At 51.1% G+C, this 23287-nt stretch overlaps 1 protein-coding gene across 3 annotated transcripts in view; it reads left to right on the top strand.

Moving 5' to 3' along the window:
* The window catches only part of PAX5 (paired box 5), a 163411-nt gene that overhangs the window by 39082 nt on the left and 101042 nt on the right, over window positions 1–23287 (top strand). The window lies entirely within an intron of this gene.

The following is a 23287-nucleotide window of genomic DNA, read 5'->3' as shown; positions in this document are numbered from 1 at the left end:
ATGTGAAGGGCAGGGTGGCCCAGTGGGCCACTGAGGATGTCAGTGGCGAGAATCAGTTCTGAGGTCGCTGAGAACAAGAGCTGTGGGGTCAGCTGAGGGAATGGACTGTCATCTGCTATGAGCGGGACCCTGCCAGGGAAGTCTGGAACTCACGGTGGAATGGAGTGGCTTTCTTCGCACCCTGTGAGCCTTGTTACCTTGTGGGGCAGAGGGTCCTGCGGTCCTTTCTCTCTGGCTTTGGAATATGGTTTAACCCCCAGCCGTACAGTCTGTGGTTCAGGACTTGGCAGCATTCCAGGTTACTGGAGACCTGCCAGGCTGGGGAATGAGCCTGGGAGGAGGGAGCCAGGGGCTTGGGGTCCCTGCCTGACTCTGTGGCTGACTTGCTGGTGACCTTAGGGAAACCCCTTCCCCTTTCTGGGCTCAGTTTTCTCACCTACCATACAGGATGGATAACTTTCTGAGGCTTTTTTTGTTACCAAGATTCTGAGCTTCTCCTAGTCCCATCTCAAGTCCTGTGGCATTATTTTAGGCCAGAGAGTCTAATGCTTTTTGCTTTGGGACTCCATTAGACTATTCAAAATGATTAAGGACTATAAGGAGCTTTTTAGTAAATGTGACTTAATTAAAATGAACAAAAATTTATGCCTTGGCTGGTATGGCTCAGTGGGTTGAATGCTGGTCTGCAAACCAAAGGGTTTGTGGTTCGATTCCTAGTCAGGGCACATGCCTGGGTTGTGGGCCAGGGCCCCAGCTGGGAGTGTGCAAGAGGCAACTGATTTGTGCAAGAGGCAACTGATTGATGTATCTCTCACACATTGATGTTTCTCTACCTCTCTTTCTCCCTCCCTTCCCCTCTCTCTAAAAACACATAAATAAAATCTTAAAAAAAGAAAATGTCTCTCAATGTAGGTTCCTTCCACTCTCTTTAAAAAGAAATAAATAAAATGAACAAAATTTAAATACTTATTTATTACTAGTATTTTATTAAAAACACCAGAAATAAAGAAGGCATATAAATAATTTTTTGAAGTGAGATAACTCTATTTTCCATATCAAAAATTTTAGTTAGGGTGGCATTGCATTGTGACTGTGCAATCTATTTAGCGTCTGACCCAGTAGAAGCCCGCTCGACCCTCGCATCTTCTGCATCTGATCTGTTGTGGTGTCTCGAAGCCCAGAGCCTCTGGAAAACTCCACTGCATACTTGTGGCAGAGTGAGAGTGAAGAAGTCCAATAAGATCTTGGTATTATTATGAGAATAGTTTGACTTCACAGACCCCTTTAAAGGGTCCTGGGGGCCCCCAGGGGGCCCTGGACTAGACCTTGAGAATCTCTGCTTCAGGCTGCTGCAAACTCAGGTTAGTACTCACACAGATCGGAAGAGCAGTTAGGTGGTTTGAGTTTTCAGAGTGCCATCAGTTTGCCCTGTTCTTAGCTCCTGAAGGCGGTGAGAGCCATGCAGGTCTTTGAGCTGGGGAAGGGGCGACGAGACCTGGGCTTGCCTTCCAGCAAAGTGAGGGATGCAGCGCGTCCCGATCCTCCCCCAAGATTGAGCTTCCACAAGAAAGGCTCAGCTACTGAGTTTCCTTTCAGTTCCAGTGGGATATCTGCAGGGTTTGAGGTCTGACCTCCCCACAGCGGGCTTCCTTTGGGGGCCCACAGCAGCCACCTCAAGCTCTGTAAGAGCTGGGGAGTGGGAGTTTGGGACCCAGGCATGTCTCTCCTTCCCAGCTTAGCTCCGCATCGACCTACAGACCCCTGAGACCCCACCTGGGTATAGTTTTGGTGGGAGGAAAAAAGCAAACACTATGGATTAGGAATGAAACAGAATAAAAAGAAATAAAGAAGTGGGTGTGGCATTTATCTTGGCTCCTGGCATTTGAGGGCTGAAGGCAGTCGAGAAAGGGGAGAGCTTTGTTCTGAATCCATAGGGACCTCTGGGTTGTTCTGGAATGTGGGCGGTCAGTGTGTACATACTTGTATGTGTATGTGTTTAATTTCACTTTGAAATGTCCAGTTTTTATTTTCACTGGTATAACTTTATCATTTGCGTTAGTGTTTCCTGGGTCTGATGGATTACAGTGGAGGTGAGGGAGAAAAAGGGAATGTCCTAAGGTAATCTGAGAAACATTGAGAGAGGGAGGATGAAGGTGCTGGAGCAAATGTGTGTGAGAAGGAGGTTGGTTTGGTGAAATGACCTGGGTTGTGAGAGGAGACAGAGAAGGGCGTGGCTAGAGAGACTAGTAAGGATGACAAAGGGGTCAGACACTTCCCAGCACCAGCCACCAGGTGGCACCATTGACCCAAGACAGCTTAGTTGCCTTCCAGGGTTAGGGACTAGACGGGTAACAGGGCAGTGTGTACTGGCCATTTGTGGCATGCTGGTAACTTGGTAGGGGGCAGCAGGGCCCAGGCATGTTGACCATTTGCCACAGTCTCACTTCTTTGCCAGTAAGTAGTCAGGGCACGGGCAGAGGGGACCATCGACGTTCCTCACCTCTGTGGCGCAGATGTCCTGATACAAACCACACAGGAACTCCAGTTCTTGGCTCCTATTCTAAGTCTTTACTTGTTGTGTGACCTTGGGCAAGTCACTCCTCTCTGCCTGGTGCTCCTCACGTGAAATTTGGAGCTTCGAACAGGTGATTTCAAAGATCTTTGCTCTGACATTCCGTGGTGCTGCAGAGAGAGCCTGGAGTTGGAGTTCGTTTCAGGATCTTCGTATCTCAGTTGTGTGACCTTGGGCAGCTCATTTCCCATCTGTTGAGATGACAGTAACATCCCCCTCACAGACATTTGTATGAAATAGCAGGTTGGGACATGCTTTGAAACCTTTTCTGGTGAGGAGAGGGAGGGGTTGCTATTTATTATTTCCCCCGGCATTTGAGTTCGCCAGGAGCAGCCATTCTGTGGTCGTGGCAGCTCAGGGAGTCTGGGCCTCTGCCTGTGGCCATGACAAAGGGCTTTATGGCAGGTGTTTGCTTAGGCTCACTGCATCTCTGCCCTAAATATCTTTGGAATCTGCTCATTTTTCTCTGTCCTCACTGCTGCTGCCTTGGTCCCATCATTTTCTCCTCTCGTTTGGACTGTTGCTGTGGCCTCCTAATGGTCCCCACCTCCAGTGTGCCCGACTTCCCGAACCGTCCTGCACCTCAAGCGTTCTCCCACTTCTGCCTGATCTCAGAGTCTCCATTCTCCCACTGAGTCTGTCCCCATAGAAAAGACCTCATGACAACCATTTTGGAGGGGGAGGGAGCTCTGCCGAGATCTGAACACAGACACGCACACACATGCACAGACATGCGTGCTAGAGCCTCCGGCCCTGTTCTGCCTGCCTCACCTGAGCACGTATTCCAGGTGAATACAGCCCACGGCCTCAAACAGAACGGCAACCATAATGGCTAGCGCTATTGAGTGTTTACTATATATATTTCAAATCATTAACACGTTTACTACTCACCACTGCTGTACCAGATGAATACTCTCACAATCTCCATTTTATAGAGATCCAGGAAGTTGCCCAGGCCACACGGCTCCACAGTGGCCGTGTTGGGACTGGCCTCGGGGCGGGGGGTGGTTCCAGAGTAGCCTTACCTGCCATCCTGATCTGCCTCTCGCAGAGTATCGGGACAGGATGATGTCAGTGGGAATGTCCTCACCTCTCTCCATTATGGGTCTTCATTCCACCTTTTGGTCCCCTAGTTCTGCCTGGTCCTCGTCACCTTGGCAGGCTGAGCTGAGAGGGACCTTGGCTCAGACCCCACTTTCTTACTCAGGTACCCCAACACTGCTCTGCATGCTTTCCTGTCGCACCTTCCAGTTGATCAGGTTCTAGCAGAGCTGGCTGATCACATGTGGACTTTAAGCCAAGGCAGGGTCGTGGGCCTGAGTTCGAGCCCAGCCCTCCCAGTCGCCAGCTGTGTGAGCTTGGATGATGAGCTTCAGTTTTCTCACCTGTCAAAGGGGGATAACAATTTCGGCTTTTCCTGGTAGTTAAAAAAACATGACCTATAGTATTTTGATTAGGACTGGCACATGGCAAGTTTAAAAAATATCAGCTGCTATTATTCCTATAATCAGAGAAGTTTTTACCCTGAATCCAGATTCCTCAAGACGACCTTGTTAAGAACTTTCTAAATTCCTAGCCTTTTTTGTTTTCTCATTTTCTATTTTTGAAGATAATTTTATTTATACTGCTATGTCTAATGGTAGGATTACTCAGGCCTCGGTCAGAACAAAAAAGACGCACCCACCAGAATTCAGACTGGCGGGACTTGAGCTCCGTGTCTCCGAAGCTGGTCATTGAAGTTGTAGGGGAGACGAGGGCAGCTTGCAGAGGCAGGACGGGCAGTGAGGCCTGGGTTCTGGTCCCAGCTCAGCCACTGTGTGGCTGTGCCACCTCAGTCAGGTCCCTGCCGTCTGGGTCCTTGATTTGGATGCCACGTGCCCAGACAACCCTTCCAGCTCCTGAGCCTCCCTCCTAGCTGCTCCCTGCTGCCCCCCCACCTTCCTCCTCCATCTTCTCTTTCTTCATCTCCTTTCTGTCTGAGACACAAATGCCATCCAGCACTTTTGAATGGTACTTTTGTTCCGCTAACATCTCTTTTCTGAAAAGAAGGATCAGCCAGGTTTGTATCTTTTAAATGCTAGCACATTTTATCAGTTAAGAAGAACCTGCATACCTCTCTCCCAAGAGTAGCCTTAAGGAGACAGAAGCAGCAAAGGGGAAGCAGTGGGGGAAAAGCAACAAAATCTCTGTGGGGGTCCGATGTACGGTCGGTCCTTCCAGCAAATGCCTTCTTTTCCGGGAGCCCCCTTTGCCGCTCTTCCCATGACCCTAAGCATTCCAGCCCGACTCCAGTCATGACTTGTGTCCTCTCTTAGAATGGGAGTGCCGGGGGAGGCAAGAGCAGAGCCTATGCCTGAGTCATCCTTGTTTCTTTGATGTAGGGCTTGGAGCACAGGACTTGGAGCCACAGGGCCCTGGGTTGGAGCGATGACTTCGCTCTCCCATGCTGGCAACACATTTTGTGGGCCTCGGTTTTCTTAGCAGCAAAGGAGAGAGCAGAGAGTCTTCCTCAAAGTCTTGTGAGAATCCAGGAGGAGCAGCCTGTGAGAAAGTGCTTTGTAAACTGCGAAGCTCCACAGAGGTGTGAGAACGTCCTTGCAGCTCATTTCATGTGCCTGCTCTGTGACCTTGGACACGTTCCTTAACTTCTCCCATCTGTAAAATGGGGACTATCATCCTTAGGTCATACAATTACTGTGAGAATTTAATAATGAATGTAGAACGCCTGGCAGTTGTTGGCAGTGGCGGGGGCCCAGGTCCGGGTCGTCCTTTTCCCTTTCTTATTTCTTCCCCCGACCTCTGCCTGTAACTACAGGGAGCAGTGATTAGGCCACAGGCTTCTGAAGTCTGGCTACCAAGCCTGAAAGCCAGCGGGCCATTTCTTGGCTGGGGGATCTCGGGCAACTTTCCTGACCTGTGCCGGTTCCATTCTCTTGCCTGTAAAGGAAGGAGATTAATACCTGCTTCAGAGGGTTGTTGAGCAGATAGAACCGTGCCCTTAAGTGACTGGGGACGCGTCAGGGCCAGGCGAGTGTTAGTGATTCTGCCAGACCTTGTTCCCTCCGCACACTCAGACGCAGCACCCCAGCTGTCATCTCCCCAAGCCCCTGGGCCGGTAAAGAAAGCCAGGCCTGAGCAGAGAGGAGCGGGATTCGCTCAGGGTCGCACCAGGACTCATATGCCCAGGTCCTGGAAGAATTTTCAGGGTTTCCACTGTGTCTGCCGCCTTGCTGATAAAGCCCCTCCCAAAGGCCAGACCCTCCTCCTCAGCCCTGCTCTCCGGGGCACGCCCCCTTGGCCCAGAAGCGAGGGCAAAAGCCTCCCAGGAGGGCATCAGGATTTTCGAGCGTGATGTGGAGGGAGAAATAAATTCGACCGCCTCAGAACGTGTAGCAAAAAGAAGCAAGCGCGCGCGGCGCCCTCGGGAGGAAGGCGGCCCTCCCGCCCGGCCTCCGCCAAGCATTTGCAATTTAATTGACATTTGGCGGCAGGAAGCCAATCAGTATAAGTCAATTGACGTTCCGAGATAAAACTAATCGCAGGCCGGCGCTCCCCACGCCGGCGCGGCTCTGCTGGGCCGCGGGGCACAGCGTGGCGGCCGCGGCGCCGGCAGGTAATGGCGCGGGCGCGTCTCGGCCCGAGAGGGGGCAGCCAGCGGCCCGCTGATTGCCGCGCAGCCCACGGCGGCCGGCAGAGCCCCGTAATGAATGACTTTATTTGCCGGGGCCCTGCTGAGAACAATTGAGTTTGTTATGGTAACAACGGATGCCAGCTTCCCGGGCCCCGGGGAGCGCGGCGGCGGCAGCCGGGAGCTGGGCAGCGGAGCAGATGATGCGCGCCGAGGCGAGGGGCGCGGGCGGCGGGGAGCCCGCCGGCCGAGGGACAGGAGCCCGCGGGACACTGCGCGTGCCCGAGCCCTTTGGGGAGAGGCCTGCGGCCAGGCTGCCTTGGCAGGGGGTGCTGGGGTGGCTTGATGCACACCACTCTTCCCCTGGACCGCAGTTCAGAACTGGCATGGGATCCATAAACTCCTTGTTAGCTTGTTGGACGGGCCGACCCTCCTGGGTGTCCCTGCAGCCCCTTCTTCCCACTGCCCCCAAGCCTGGCCTGGCTGAATGATGCCCCAAAGCATCAATTTTTTTTGTCTCTTGCACCAGCAGATAAGTAGAAAAAGGCACAAAGGCTTTCCTGCTTGGTGTGCCATGGCTTGACCAATTCAGGGCTGCATTTCAGACCCTCTTGTATGTTTTGGCATTATCTCTGTGCCCTGTCCCCTGAAGAGATAGCCTTCCTCCCATCTCTGTCCCTGTCTGTGTCCCCATATTTTTTGGCACTTCCTACAGGAAGCCCTCCTTGCTCCCACGGAGAATGCTGTCAGCCATGTGACTGCCCTGAGCCTGGAAGCCTTCTACCTTCCTCCAACAGACCATGGGTTTCAGGGGCAGGGGCCCCCTCTGCTCTGTCCCTGATTCCCTCTGCGCCCAGCTTGGGGCCTGACAGAGGGCACAGATGTGGAAGGAGCGGATAAGGGGTTGGCCTTCTTTCTTCTTTGCAATCTCTCACTTTCCCTGGGGTTACAGACAACAGAGTTCCTTTTCCTTTTCCTTTTTTCTTCAGTTCTGTTTTCAGGCTTGCTGTCATCCATTCACTCAACAAACAGAACAAACCATGTCAGCTACTCTGACGTAACAGGCCCTGCCCTCGGAGAACTTACCCACCATTGAGAGATGATAATGCAATGCATGTAATAAATATGTGTCAGGCACCTACTGTGTACTGATGAATGCCCGACATTTCTTGAGCTGGTGAAGGCTTAATAAGGGCTTGCTGAGGGTTTTTCCTGCTGCCATTGCGTTCAGTGATCTGTGATACCACCCTGTGACAATCACCTTTATTCACATATGTATAAACTGATGCTTAGAGTGTTTAAGAAGCAGCATGATGCTTGGGGAAGGAGTTCAGACTGGGAATCAAACACCAGTTTGTTGTGTGAGCTCTGTCCATTTTCTTCTCCTCTCTGGGCCTCAGTACCCTCATCTGTAAAATGGGGGAGTTGGAAGTCATGATCTGTGCTGGCCAGTTGCATGGGAGCTGGGCAGGGGAGATGGAGCCAGGATCTGGGCTCTGCTCCCAGTCCGGTGCTCCTTGGTTTTGCAGCATGGCCAGTGGTGGGGTGGGATGCTCCTTCTTCCAGCTTTATGAGGCTGGTGGTGAAACTGAAGCACTCACCACGTGAAAAGTGCTGTGCTCACAGCAGCCTTAAGAAGTGTAGGAGTTACCTCTATTTCCCTTTTGCCGATAGAAAAAATAAGAGGTTAAATAACCAGTCCAGGGTCACACAGCTAGTGAGGTACAGGGCTGGGATTTGAAACCAAGCCATCTAGTTTCAGAGCCTGTGCACTTAACTACAGGCAGCAGTCAGGCATATCGCAGGTTTGGTTCCAGACCCACCACAAAGTAAACATCGCAATAAAGTGTGTCGCATGAATTGTGGGGTTTCCTAGTGCACAGAAAAGTTCCGTTTACTTTACACAGTAGCCTATTAAGTGTGCAATACCATTATGTCTAAAACACACTGTATGACTTAATTAAAAATACGTTATTGATGAAAAATGCTACCTATTATCTGAGCCTCGACAAGTCATCATCTCTTGGCTGGTCGAGGGTCTTATCTTCAATTTGTGAAGAGTGTGATATCTGCGAATCACGGTAAAAGTGAAGCCCGGTAAGGCGAGGTCTGTCTGCACTCTGCTGGTGGCGCAGACAGCATGGGGACCCCTCCCGCCTCCTCCCCTGTGCTTCTGCCTCACCCTTAGTCTCACCCCACTTGCTCCCCACCTCCCAAGCGCCTCCCGCCTGTTTGCAGGACAGCAGAGCTCTGATTTTTCAAGGTGCCTGCCCCCCGCCCAGCCTTTTGCTCTTTACCTGGACACAGATGGCTGAGAAAAGGCGTGAAAGAGAAGCTTCTGCAGAATCGGGGCCCCTTCCTGGTTCAGTCCCAGCTGGATTATTGTCTTTGGGAAAGAGGTTTCTGCACAGGGTTGGGGGGATCCAGGTGCTGGCTTGTAGGAACAAGCTCTCACTCTTCACGGCTTGAGGGAGTCCATGTATTTAGAGTCATTTTGGCACCCGTGTTCCTGTCTCTCAGAATGGGTCTGTGGAGCTCTCTCCCCCTTTTTCAGGAACATGGATTAGGAAGATAGTCTCGCACATGGGATAGTCCCAACTGGCAAATTGAAGGGGCTTTGGAAGTCACACGCAGTGATTTTAACTCTGTCAACATAATGTCTTTGCTTTAAAACAAACCCTTTGTAGTGCCTCATTTGCTACTCAAAAGTGAAATTTAGAGAAAATATAACCTACCCTCATACATAATTTAAAAAGTCAATACAAAGCCCCAATTGTAACAAAAAGGGGAAGCAAAGTAAAATCATAACAAAATGATGTATTTCATTATGTAAATGCTCAGGCATGACTACACCAGAAGACATAATAAAATAGTCGATTGCTCGCACTGTGTGGAGAATTACCACGGATGCAGGGGCTACAAATGTGGACAGCTGTGTTTTTTTGGCAATCCTAATACCTCTGGTGGTCTTGCCATCCGCAAACTGATTTTCTGAAATTGTGGACATGTCTTGATAAAATTCCAACCAAAGCAAAACGTAATCTTCCCTCAATTTACTTAATGGTTGTACTCCTGGAAATGCCAGGGTTAATCAAAGCACCAAGTTTGTGTGTACAGGTAAAACGGAGTTAAGTTCATGGCTCGAGTATTTATACAGGGATTTTCCCCCAACCTGAATGCATGAGGGTCACGCCACGGGTGTGAGGGATGTGGGGTAGTCCTTCGCTGTGCTGCCCAGGTGGGGCTGGGTGGCGCCCCCAACTCCACCCTTAGTAGGCCGTGACCCTTCCCCAGTGACAACAGCTTAAAGATTTCTGAAATCTCCTCCAATATGATCATCCTTGCTGAGATCCACGGGAACAAATGGGTTTCTCTCTGGGGTCTCTTCTTCTGGGAAGTTCTGGGACTTGGTTAAAAAGCCAAGTCTGCATATTCCACGAACCTGTTGTGTGTGAGACCTGGTGCTAGGCAGCTGGGAAGCATGGCCTCGTTGGTATGGGAGGCTGTGCAAGTTATCTGACCTGCCCCATGGGTGCCAGGCTCCCATGGGTGTCAGGGCCCCAGTCAGTGAGTATAGCCCACCCACTCCTTCCCTCCAATCTAGGATACCCTCTGTCTCCTTCCTACTACACCCAAGTCCAAAGTCTGCCTCAAATACCACCTCCTCCCTGACTCCTCTCCTTTCACCCCCAGGTCCAGATAGGTTCTCTCTGCCTCTGGGCCCCCATTGCCTGGTCTTCGGGCCTCCGCTAGGGTGCTGTCGCATGCTCGAATCATAACTCCATCTCCAGGCCGTGTCTCTCTGACAGAGAATAGGCACCCTGAGGGCTGAGACTGGGTTCTCTTGCAGGGCCCGGCTTGGGGTCAGCGCACCAGCAAAAAATGAATGAATGCTTGAACCAAGCGATGTGGCTTAGCCAGGTGCCCCTCTTTGTACACATCTTCTCCTTTTTAAGTAGACAAGTGGCTTCCCTTTTCCCACCCTCATTGGCTGACACGAGGTGCTTGCTCTGACCCAGTGCTGTAGGTTCGGTGGGATTTGTTGACCTCACTGCACAGATGAGCTGAGCTGAGTGAAGACCGCACAGCTGGCGAGTGGCAGAGCCAGGGCTGGCACTCTGCATGCTACCACCTTTGTCACTCAGTACTTCCAGAAGGGGAGCCTCTCTCCTGGGAGTCACTCATTCATTTGCTGGCTCCCGACTCAATGCCAGGCCCTGCAGACTCGGTGGTGAGCAGGCCTGGAGGCCCCCTTTGTCTGTCCTTTGGAAGTGTTGGCTCCAAAGCCCCAGGCCAGGCAGAGAGGCGGAGCATCAGATGCCTCCAGGGAGGGAGTGGCCACTCTTTCCCAAGGAGTGGCTGTCTCCCTTGTACCTTTTTTTTTTTGGCACTTTGAATGAAATGTCCACTTTTATCCATTCTTACCACAAGTATTTGTTGTGTACCCGCTATGTGCCGGGTGTTGTTCTAGGTGCTGGGGACACAGCAATGAACTGGAAAGACAAAAATTTGCTGTCATGAGTGACATTCTAGTCAGGGAAGAGAGAGTAAATAAGGAAAGTAAACAGCATGTTCTGTGCCCTGGAGGATAACGCAGCTCGGTAAGGAGACGGAGAATGAAGCGGGGGGCAGAAGCAGGGTACATGCTGGTTTACGGAGGGTGGGCATAATGATGAGAGAGAGGGTGGGCATCTGCGGAGAGAGAGACCAGAGAGGGACGGGTGAGCCAAACAAGTATCTGGGGAGGAAGGTTCCAGACAGTAGGAACAGCACATGCAAAGGCCTGAGGCAGGGGTGGGCTTGGCCTGGCTAAGGGACAGTGAGGGGGCCCCTGTGACTGGAGCCGCCTAAGTAGGAGAGAGGTCAGAAAGGTGGGATTGCAGGGCAGGATGCCCAGATACAGTAGGGCCTCCTAAGCCTCGATTCACTGTGGATTTTGGAAGGGGCACCAGTGGATGGCAGCCCAGAATGTCTAACAGTGAGCTTCGGAGGCAAGTTCTGTCTCCTGCTGCTAGTGAGTCACTAACTCCAGCAGACCTTCCCTCCTAATCCTGAACCTGGTTAGCCATTCCCGTCATTAACACTCTCCTGGGCGACAGCCTCCATCTGGCCCGGGGGCCTCCGTCTCATCTCCTTCCAGTGGGGTCTCTACACTGTGGCCAGATCAGACCACATGAGCCCCTCCACGTCACATCCTTTTCGAGTCTGCAATGAATTCAAAATGTATTACTATGATCAGACAAGGACCTAACCAGGGGACCTGGGATGTAGGGATTAAGGGAACTGGAAGGTGGGTTGTCATTTGGTGGGGAAGGGAGGCAGCATGCTGTAGTTGGAGGCCCAGCAGTCCCCCGCCCAACCCTCAACAAATCCCTAACCTCAGCCGCCTCTGGCCTCTGCAGTGGCTCCCCCACGAGGCGCCTGTGTTATTTATTGCTTTTCCCCAGTTCCCCGCGGGCAGAGGAAAGTCCATTAGTGTGTTTGCAGACAGGGGGCTCTGAGCAGATGCGATGCTTATTTGCAAACTGTCATTGCCCTGGCTTTCTCCAGAGCCCTACATGCTGGGCTCAGCCTTGTGGTTCCAAGAGCCACCTCCCCCAGGCAGGCAGCCGGGCTGAGCCCATCCCCTGATTTCCCCAAGCGCAGAGTCTTGGCTTGCTGTTGGGAAAATTAAATTAAATGCCACAAAGGAACCATAACAGCACATTGGCCCATGTTGACAGTGGAGAATGAAGTTCTCTCTGTTGATAGGAGCTCAATGGCTTGGCATAAATTAGGGATGGTGTTCAAAGAAAGCGCAAAAAGCCCCGGGCCTGGGGTACAGGTTTGAGTCCCGGTTGGGCTGCTGAGTGTCTTGGTGACTTTGGACAATTTATCACTGTCCTCTGGGCCTCAGTTTTTAACCTGAACAAGACCCTGCAGGCAGTCTTAGAATCCATCATTAGCTCTGAAATTCTCTGAACCGAATTTTGAGAATGTTTTCTTCATTCAGTAGTTAGAACAGTGCGCCCCGAATGGCTCTGAAATCCCAACCTGCCTGGATGTCAGCCTCAGCGGAGTAAGAGGCACTCAGAAGCTGGGACACCAGGGCTCTAGTCTCGCCCGGCCTGATCATTCCGCTGTGTGACCTTGGGCAAGTCACTTCCCTTCTCTGAGCCCGTTTTCTCATCTGTTAAATGGAAGTGATCATTGCTTGCCCACATCCTGAGGTTGCTTGAAAGTGAGATTAGCTGATGAGTGTGAAAGCTCAGCGAGACTACGTACTCGAGGAGAGGTAGCCGTGGCCGTTATTATTGTTGTTGTTGCCACTTTCACATACGCCTTGCCCTCTCTCGGCACATATGCTTGCCAGTATGATACAAGACTATGCCCCTGTGGGGTGCAGAGCCCAGGCAAGTCAGCCGAACTGTGTGAGAGGGAGAGATGGGGCCTCTCTACAGCATGAAGAGCCCTATTTATTTGTGCTGGCTACATTCCACGCCGTCACAAGTCCACCATTGACATGTGTGTATGTGTGTTTGATGAAAAACACACCACAGACACACACAAAAGCCTCTCCAGTTCTTTTCAGTGGGGACAGGAGACGACACACGTTGGCAGGCAGAGGCTGATCTCTGTGTATCCAAGAGGAGTCGAGCCGGTCTGAGTATATCTAACAGGTCAAGCTCTGAAATGAAGAAGCAATAAGCCAGTGAAATGGTACTATCACCGAAACATGATTGATCAATTGAATTCTATCAGAGACAGTGGACAGTGAGATTAACTCAGGCCTGATAGGTTCAATGAGTTAAAGCATGATGTTCATTTCAGCTTCATTTCACCAGTCTTTGCTTGTGAAATTGGTCAATCAATAGAGGTTGAAGATCATATATATATATATATATTGAGGACCATCTTATGGGGAATATAATCTCAGTGGCCGGCTCCTGGCTGGGGCTGCCTGCCCAGGGTAATGGAGACAGAACAGGGACTCCATCAGCCCCATCGAAATGGCCTGATATCTTCTCCAAATGAAAAGTATTTTTGGGTCTCTGATGATTTATCTTTTTTTCCTCCCACTCACTTTGATCTATGACAAAACCCATACCCATCTTGGAGAAAGATAGTGATTTCTCCTGAAAACATTTGTGCGATGATCAGATAGATACACTTCAAAATATGAACCTCTTTTTTTTGGTTATATTGTCCTTGGGAAAAAAATAAAGAGTAATTTAAAAACTCGAATGGGGGTAATGCAAAGATATCAGAGTAAATATGATTTTTAAATCCATTTATTTATTTATTTCTGCACAGCGGGGGTGGAGACAGACCACTGGGTATGTGAAAGCTGAAACAGGGATGCATGCACGCAAAGTCCTTCCAGGTGTAATTAAAATGAAGCCTTTAGCGGTCTTTGATCTCATTTAAAAGCACAATTCCTGGAAACAAATCACCCTTTTGCTCCTAGTAATATTTCATTTGCTTTGGAATATTTTCACTATCGTGGTTAACATCCTTCCTAATTAGTGTGCCTCTCTCTCTGGAAGGTGGAGTAATTAGGCACTACTGTATGAGGTAATGAACTTGGACAGTATGGATTAGAGAGAACAGACTTGTCCTGTGGCCATGAACAAGGTATTCCTTCCTGCCTGCCTATTCTCTGAGGTCATCTCGATTCCTTTAAGTATAAAAAAAAATCCCATCTCTTCATACTGACACTGTGAGAGCTTCAATAACACACTTGCACTGTTGGCACATCAGAGTGTGTGTCAGACTCTGGCTAGTGGGTGACAGTGCCGAGCAGCTAGGCAGAGACGAGAGAGCCTTGCGCACGTTGCTACCCCGAGTCTTGCATTCTGACCCTACTGAATTGCAAGCACCTTATAACCCCCTCTCATGTATCATGTTTTCTTGTGCTTCTAGGCCTTTGCATCTGCTGTTCCCTCTGGTTAAATGCGCTTCCTCTTCTCTGCCCCTTTCTTTAGCTAACTCCTTCTTACTCTTCCCTAAGACTGCAGTTCCATCTTTTCCAGGGTGCCTGTCCGGATCACCCTGCCCGATGTCTGGATGTAGTGAGTGGTTTAGCACAGGGTTAGGGACCGACTCTGGAGCCAGACTGCTTGGGTTTGGGTTCCAGATCCTCCATCTCTTAGCGATGTGAGCTTTGGCAACTCATTTAACCTTTCTGTGCCTAAATTTCTTCATCTGCAAAATGGGGAGGGGTAACAACATCATCGGGTTGCTGTGAGGATTAAATAGATAAGGTGCTTGCAATAGTGTCTGGCACAGAGGAAGCGCAGATTAGGGTCGGCTACAACCATTTGGCTCCGAGGGCTGGCTCTGTTTCTCAGGCCCCCAGCGCTTACTTTTCTGTGCCGGAGTTATCCACTTGTCTGTGTCCTCTGTGCTTGAGGGCAGACACTAGAACAGAAGTCCTCTGTAGCTCAGGTGCCAAGTGCAGGGCCAGACACCCATTTGGTGCATGTTGCTCAGGAATGAATGGACCCAGGAGGCTTGGAACAAGAATTGGGGGCCTGGTGTTTTCCTACACGTACCTCCCCTCGGACCTTCCTTCTGGGCCCAGACAAATCCCTCTGCTGTCCCTGAGTGTGCAACCACAGGTCCCTTGGGGCCTTTCTCTCCCTGACAGCCCACTACTCATTGGGTAACACACGACACAATCAGATTCACTCTGGTTGAACCTGAGCATAGTTGGTAATTGTGCAATTGCACATTTTCCTTCTCCAAGGCACAAGATTGAGTGAAACCAGTGGCCGAATAATGGCAGTTCCAATGGAATTTTCCTCCGTGCCACTTCGATTTTTCTCAGCCTGCGGTCCCAGTTTAGGACGGGATTTATAAAATCACCCGGGACATCGACTTTGATTCTGGGCTGCCACAGGACATCTCTAGCCCTGCCACCCCAGTCCCCTGCACAGGGCCTGGCTCATAGTAGATGCTCTGGAAATTCTGCCAACTGACTCTTGTTGTCTGCGCCTGGTACCCTCCCCTTATCTCAAGTCTGGCTCTGATGGTCCCTCGTTCAGGTTCCCCCACGCTGTTGTTAGTCATCTCCAGGTCACCTTAAGCATCCCATGCCACGGTGCAGAGAACAGAAGCTCTGTGGGTGATTTTAAGTAGGAGAATCGGTGGCGTTTTGTTGTCGCCCTTGGACTCTGAGCGATACAGGGTCTGCTGTGTTTCCCTTTGGTGTGTGTTTGCCAGGAAGCTTAGAGCTCAACTGAGTTCTGCTAGTTTCTCATCCGCTTGTGTAAATTTTATGAACTGCCTCAAATATTTCTTAGAAGTAGGTAGAACGTAAACCCTCAGTTGTGTGCTCCTCTTGGATTCCTGATGCAATGGAGGTCACTCCCAAGAATTTCTACCAAGTTCTCTGATGATGCTGGAGACCATCCTCCTGCTGAGTTCCCTTGAACCCTTCGGGCCTGCAACCCCCTCGAGGTCACTCATTCAGTCAACAAACCTTGATTAGCATCTCCTGTACTTGAGGTGAGACAGACCAGGACTCTGTCCTCAGAGAGCTCATAGTGTTAGTAGGGAAAGAAAAAAATAAAGCTGCTTGAAATAACTCATGTTTATTGAGCACTTACTATGTACCAGTTACTATATACCAAGCGTTTTACATGATCTTCATTCAATTCTTTCATCAACTGCAGATATCATTATTACTCCATTTTATAGATTAAAAAGTTGAGGATGAGAGAGGTTAAGGAAGTTTCTCAAATATTGTAAATTTGTAGGAGACAGAGTGAGGATTTGAACCTGGGCCTGTCTGGGTTTGGGGTGCCCAGGCTTCCCTAGTGTGCCATCTATCACGGCATTCAGCTTTACTCCGCAACACGTTAAGAGGTGTGCAGGTCTCTGCCATGTATTCACTGTGACCTTGGACAAGTTACTTATTATCTCTGCCCGTTTTCTCAGCTACAAACTGGGGATGCTGTGAGCACCACCCTCACAGGATGGGTTGTGGGGAGTAAAATGCAGGCCATGGTGGTGGCCTGTGTAGCTGGCTGAGGAAGCTCAGGAGACAGTTCATTTAGCTTTGACTTGGAGGCAGCTTCAGGGAGGAGGCAGGGTTTAGGCTGAGCCTTGATGGGTAGAGGTGAAGGGGGGGCAAGCAGAGGGCATGGAATGAATGGTGGCTTCGGCGAGTGGCAGGAAGGGACACTTAAGGAATGAAGAAGAGCCTGCTGGGATGGTGTTGTGGGGTGGCTGCAGGGGAGACACTGGTGGGAAGGGCAGATCATGGAGGCCTGGAAGGCTTGGGCTGTGCCCTGGGGAAGCCTTGGAAGGGTTTTCCTGGTGAAAATGATGATGGCCACAGCTAACATTGTTCAGACACTACCTTTGTGCCAGGTACTCTGCTAGGTACCTCCCAGGGACTGTCTCATTTAACCCTTACAGAAGCACCAGGGATTGTCCCGCACACCATGTGCCCCACGTACAGATGAGGAAACACAGGGCTTTGGTCTTAGTAGTTGCCCTGAAAGTAAAGGGAAGGGGAGAGAGCACTGGATCTTCAGGCAAGGGATGTAGCCAGGCACGAGTCCCAGTTGCTGCTCAGTTACCGCTCAGTTACCTCTCTGAGCCTCAGTTTTCTTCTCTGCACAATGGGATAAGAACACATCTCACACAGTTGTTCTGAGGGTCGGTGACAGGTAATGATGTGAAAGTAACTTGGCTCAGTGCCTGGCCCTGGGCGGTGCTGCATCCAGGGCGATGTCAGGGGCACTTGGAGAAGCCCGCGTCCCCATCATGTGTGGCAGGGCCCCTTCATTCTTTGCTAGACACAGAGGATGCTCTCTCAGTTGTACGCAGAACGTTTTGCTAGCATAGCCCCAGAACAAAGGCCCCATGGCCTTCCTTTTCTAACCCATGGGCATGCCTAGTCCCTCCTACGGAGAAATTCTAGAGCCACTCTTGCCCTCGGCAAGCTTCCGTTGCCTCTGAAACTATTTTTTAAAGCTGCAGATTTTACTGGTCTGAATTTGGTGGGTCCCTGCTTTATAGACTGCTTTTAAGCCACTGCCACCACCTGAGGAGATCAGCCCCAAGCTCCCTGCCTCACTTGACCGAAGCTAGAAACATCCCAGGTCACACCAGTTCAATCTTTCCAGCCACACTGGCCCTGAACTACTGTGCAGATGGCCTGCCAAGACCCGGCTCTGTCCCCTTGTTTTCGGTCTGGCAGACAGGTCTGGGGGCAGGGTGGGTGCCAGAGTCCTGGGGGAAGACGCAGCAAACAGGTGGGATGGCAGCTACCGTGGGACCCTGCGGGCAAGGTCTGGAAAGGACCTTGAACCCTGGGGTAAGGGCACTGGGGATGTTGTAGTACATAAAAACAGTAACGGTGGGATCTGGGAGTTATTTTCACCATTTAAAAAAGACTAAGGGTAAATGCATCCCAGTGAAGAAAACAGAGATCTCTTCCTGTCTCTGACTTCCTCCCAGAAGCCCCCCCTCTCTTCACATGCCCATCCTAAACCAAGTGGAAGGGTGGAATAAATATTGGGATGGGGTCCCCTAAAAAGACTGCACAAACAACCAAAATGGGGAAATGAGTTAATACCTATTCAATACTGTTTGGTAGACCCAAAATCTAGGCAGATTTTGGAGGAGAAAACAGTTAGAAATGACTGCTTTGGCTCCCTTAGTTTATTGATGGGCACCCTGACCCCAGAGAGGGAGAGGAACTTGCTTGGGCTCACACAGCAAGTAAGGGCAGAGCTGGGGCTAGAACCCAGGTCTGCTGGCTCCCAGCCCTTTTCCCACTGGGCCCTGCCACTGCCCTGCCATGCTGAGGAGCAACTAACTGTGAGGATGAAGGAGGCTCGTGAGGGTTCAGGCTTCAATAAGGCTTTTCAGAGAAATGGGACTCCAAGAGAGGTGGGGGCCTACCCAGTGGCTCCAACCTTCTTTCCTGGGGGGTCCTGTACCTCTGGCGGGGGTTGCGTCCTGAAGACCATGATGCCAGAGGGGATTATGGAGATTCCCGTTTGTTTGTATTATTTTCCTCCCAGTGAGCATCTGCAGACATAAAGTACATGATGATTTTTAAAGAAACAAACCAGAACCCTCCAAGAAAATTGCAAAACCCCTGATGCTGCCGTGCTCTGAAGAAAGCGCAATGGGTTTATGATCTTTTAAGACACACAAGAGACAGCTTTCTCTTGATAGATGGGAATCTGAGGCTGTTTTGCTTCCTCCCCCTTTGCGTGACCAGACCCGATTGTGTAAAGCTTTTAGCTTCAAAGCCAGGTTGTGAATAACATTGGTTTAACCTGAAATTTAAAGCCAGCATTTCTTTGCTCCCTGAGACGGGGCTTCCTGCCCCTTGCTCCCCTGAAGCTAGCTTCTAGAATGTTAATTCTAACAGCCATGGTTGGCTAAGCCCAGCACTGGGTCTATTACATATTATTTGATTTGGAGTAGAAAAAAAAAAGATTTAAAGATACCGTGCCCCCTGTATACCTTTGTACTTTTGCCTGTGTCTGTCCATGTATTTAAGCATACCATTCACATTGCGAGCTCAGATTTTTCTCCCTGGAAGGAAATGGGTCCGAGAGTCTCTGTAGCCTGCCTCCCAGACCACATTCCCCAGAGAAGTCAGACAGAACCTCTGCGGCACAGATGAGAAACACTGTTTCCACACTGGAGACCTGGAGGTTCCGATTGGCTCGGAATGACTGGCTGATTTTCTGGTATTCATTTTTGTAGTTGTCTATGAGCATATCATCTGTTTGTTTGTGTACCTACTATGTGTGGCACCCAGAAACAGATCAACTACGTCCCTGGCCTGAGAACCATGAGCCTTTATTATTTGACACTTTTACCTTTACTGGTCTGATTATTTTCCAATGAACATTTGCTGCTTGTCCTCGATGGAACTCCATGGCGACCAGGGCTGGGCCAGCCTTTGCCTGCCACTGCATGCCTAGTGTTAGCACAGCGCCTGCTCACTAAGACTGGCTGAGGAAAAGAAGGAATGAGTGCATGAGGTCAGACAGAGGGATACTGACATTGGCAGATCAGATCTGCGGAGTGAAGGTGGTTGTCACAGGTATGACTGATTTGTTCGTTTATTCCAGAAATGCTCCCTGTGGAGGAGACAGGGATGAATTAACTGCGGCCCCTCCTCCCCGTGGTAGCTAATGACGCAGAGCAAAAGCAAAGGGTCCCGGGAGAAAGTGGCTAGAGGGGAAAGTGGCTGGGACGCGCACAGAGAAGGGCATCCTGGAGGAGGCGATGTGCGTGCTTCGGGCCGTGTCTGCCCTGGCAACACTGGGAGCGTCCATGAGGTGCACTTCGCCTTTCACACGGGCTTGGCGGGTCACCTGCGGCTGACGGGCTGGCTCCAGGCATCACCTTCAAATGCCCACATGTGCAGAATTCATGCTGCCAGCTCCTGCTCTTTCTGAAAGAGGAGGCTTGGGAGCAGAGATTAGAAAACATGGCCGTATCTGGAGGAATTAGTGATTCAGGCCCGGAGAAGCCTGAAGGTCGGTTGTTTCCCCAGCCCCCTCTGGTGGCTCCCCGCTCTTACCCCTGCCTGCCGCTCCAGAATCTCCTGGGGTCTCCGCCTGTCACACCCTCTGTTCCTTTCGTCGCCTCTCATCTCTGGGCCTCTGCACAGGCAGTCTCCGCTGTGTGGCACACTCTCCCCGCCCCCACCCTCTGTGCCCTGCTGACCCTTCCTCCTCCACTTTCGGTTCAAGCATGACCTCCCCCTGGAAGACTTCCCTGACCCTCCCCATTATAAACAGTTAGAGGTAAATGTGTCCAGACACCTTTTCTACTTTGCAGTAATCACAGTTTGTAGTCACAGGTCAGTGTGAGTACTTGACTAGAGCAGGCTGCCCCTAGTACATCGGAAGGAGGGGCCTCGGGCATCACTGTCTCCTCTGTTTTTGTTTTTAATATTTCCTGGCACAGAGTAAATACTTTATCAATATTTGTTAAGCGAATGAATAAATGATTATATGTTTAGGAGCATCTGAAGTTTTCTTAAGGAAATGGCAGACCTTAGGTGTCCGAGCAAAGTGACAGGGTAGGTTTCATCCACCTTCTGAGACAAGAAAGCAAGCAGAGGTGCTGGCCGGGGCGGAGCAGCAGGAGCCATCACGGTCAGGGCGGATACCCGGGGAGGTGGCTCTTCCCACCCGCGGCCCTCCACTTGGAGTGTCTGGGTCAGCAGGACGGCCTAGCACCCTCCCAGCCATGGGGGGCCAGGGCTGCTGTCAGAGGGCTGGAGCAGGACGCAGTGGGTCTTCCTGGACAACTGGGTGCGGGGCCCAGTGAGGCTGCCTCTGCTCGGTGTATGTGCAGTGACCTTGGCGGGGATGGGCCTCCAGGACCCCCAGTGCGTGCACTTGAGGTGGCCTACTCTCTCTGAGTCTTTACTCTGTGTTGGGCTCTACTCGGTGATCAGACAGTGACCTTGTACGCAGCTGAGCCACCCTGTCTGTTTCCTCCATGTAGGCACAGCTTTGTCTTTCCCTCCCCCGGCCTGTAAACTCTGTGGGAGAGGGAGCGAGCCTGAGGGCGCTGCAGGGGCATGGCCTTGTGGGTGGGCAGGGGCCTCCTGGGAGGGCAGAGTTGGGGCATGTCCCATGGGGGCCCCCCAGTGGGAGAGAAGAGGTGAGCAGGTGAGGCCTTCGTGGGAGTGGTCAGGAGCTGGCCTAGAGGAAGGAGCTTTCATTCAGACTTTCAGGCCTGGCTGGCAGGATAGAGAAAGAGAGAATGGGGGTGGGGAGTGGAAGGAAACTGGTGGACAGAGAGAAGTCTCTTAGGAGTGGATGTGGTCTCTCTGACATGGAGAAACTTGATAGCAACACCTTTGGACCAAGGCCAAGGTCAAGGTTTGGCAGGAGTGGCTGGGTCCAGAATGGCTGGCCAGAGTAACAGCTGAGGAAGAGCAAGCTGAGGCTTTTCCCCTTGTGAGTGTGTGCGAGTGTGTGAGTATGTGAGTGTGTGAGTGAGACCTTCAATAACAGGGTTATTTGGTGGATGCCAACTAGTGAGAGAACATGCTGGGCAGACACAGACTGGGCCGAGAGCCCCCGCAGCCTGCTAGTCTCAGCGCCCGTGGGGATAAGCCGTTAGCAGGAGGGGGCATCATGGTGCCAATGAGGCTGATGTCCTGTGCACAGGGCAGGGACCCAGGCCCTGGTGTCCTCTGTGGTCAAAATTTACCTGGGGTCCATTTCCTCAGGGTGCTCCTGAGCCACCTCTGAAGGCTCTTCTTGTAAAAGATGCTGGGGTGCTCTGAGCTGTCACATGACAGGGACTTCCATGTGACAGCCAACAGTCCTGTGAGCCCCAAAGCTGGTGTCTTTGTTCAGCTGTCAGGCCCTGCATTACAGCCGCCCCCAGAGAGGACAGTTGGGGAAACACCAACTTTTGGCAGCATCTCAGTGATACTATTTCCCCCTGCTTCCGGCTCCTTGGTTTGGCCCCTTTCCTCACACAGGTGGGGTTTAGTGTGACAGAGGAAGCCCAGGTCAGCTGCAGGCGGGCAGGGGGCAGGGTGGGGAGCCGGGCAAGGCCTCGTGGGAGGAGGGGTCCTACCAGGGAGAGACCCGACGCGTGCTGGTTCCCCTAGCGCTTGCTTCCCAGCGGCACAGGCAGAGGCAGCGTCTCGGGGCCTGGGTTCCAGCAGGGTCTCGGGGCAGCCTGCAAGCAGCGTGGTCCTGGAGAGCCCTGGGGAAGGGCTGCCCTTGAGGTGGCTTCCACTGGGAGACTTTTGGCCTCCTTGTTTTTGTTCATGTTGAACAGTTCAAGCCTCAGGCTTACAAAATATGCCCCATCCCATTTTTTTATTGGTAATTTATAACATTTTCGTTGGTGTGTGAGCTCATCCCCAGAGACTGTTACAGTGGGGAGAGGTAACAGTACGGAGCACGTGGAGAGTTTTAAGCCTGTACTTTCTTGGTGATTTACACTTTTGAAAAGGTGATACATTTAAAGGTCGGCAACAAAACAAAGTAAAACAGGCATACTATGAAAAGTCTCCTTTCCCTTTGTTGACTTCCACTTAGTTCCTGTATGCCTGAATTATCTAAATGTTTCTCCTGTTTCCTTCCAGAGTTCTTGTATGTGTGTGTGCACACATATATGCATTTTCATATAGAATATGTTTTAATATGTATATCATGTAAGGTATACATCACATATAATATATATGCATATTGGTATCTATTATATAATTATATAATTACACCATGTTAATATATAATATTACATCAATGTATTTATATTTTATGCATTCTATAAAATGCATCCTTTTCTTCCTTTTTACACAAAAGGTTGAAAGTGTATGCACTGTGCTGTACCTGGCTTACTTATTTTTCATATAATAATGTGTCTCGAAGTTCTGTCCACACCGATTCATAGAGCACGTCCTCTTTCCCCTCTCAGCCGCACAGAGCAGTGCATGGTGTGGGTGCAGTGTGGGCGCGAGGTGGGCTCGCCGGGACTTATCCGTGTGGCCCCTGTGGCGCAGACTCGGGCGGTTTCCAGTCTTTTGCTTCTGGGATCTGAACATGCATTCCTTCCCAGGTGTGCGAGGCCAGCTGTGAAGAGGTTCCCAGAGGCGCAGTTGCTCTGTTGAAGGGAATGTGCGCTGGTTACCCTGACGGGCTTTGTCAAACTCTCTGCTCTGTGCATGGGGTCAATAGGCTGCTATCAGAACAGTGTGGGAGTGTGTTTCCCTATAGCTTTTCTAACAGCGCTGTATTGGCCGGTCACATGATGTGGCAGCACACCTTCCGGGTAAGGGCATGGACTCTGGGACAAAGCTGCACCCCGCAGGGGACTGTCAGTGCAAGAGAGGCAGTGGCACCTGCTGATTAAGCCTCTGAGTCAACTTTAGCTCCAGTGCTCAGGCAAATCGCTTGATCTTGCTAGACCTCAGGCTTCTCATCTGAAAAGTGGGAAAATAGTAGCATCTTCAGTGGGGTCACTGTGAGGGTTAGACGAGGCAATGGATGTGAACAGGGCACGCACAGTGCCCGGTGTGTGGCCCGGTGTGTGGCCGAGGGAGGCCTGCTCTGCGCAAACCAGCAGGGCGACTTTGGCCAGGACCCGCC

This window comes from Sturnira hondurensis, unplaced genomic scaffold (assembly GCF_014824575.4).
Source record: "Sturnira hondurensis isolate 20B ecotype Veracruz unplaced genomic scaffold, ASM1482457v3 Scaffold0022566, whole genome shotgun sequence".
Lineage (NCBI taxonomy): Eukaryota > Metazoa > Chordata > Mammalia > Chiroptera > Phyllostomidae > Sturnira > Sturnira hondurensis.
Note: the sequence above shows the minus strand (reverse complement) of the source record. Positions and strands in the feature narration are given on the sequence as shown.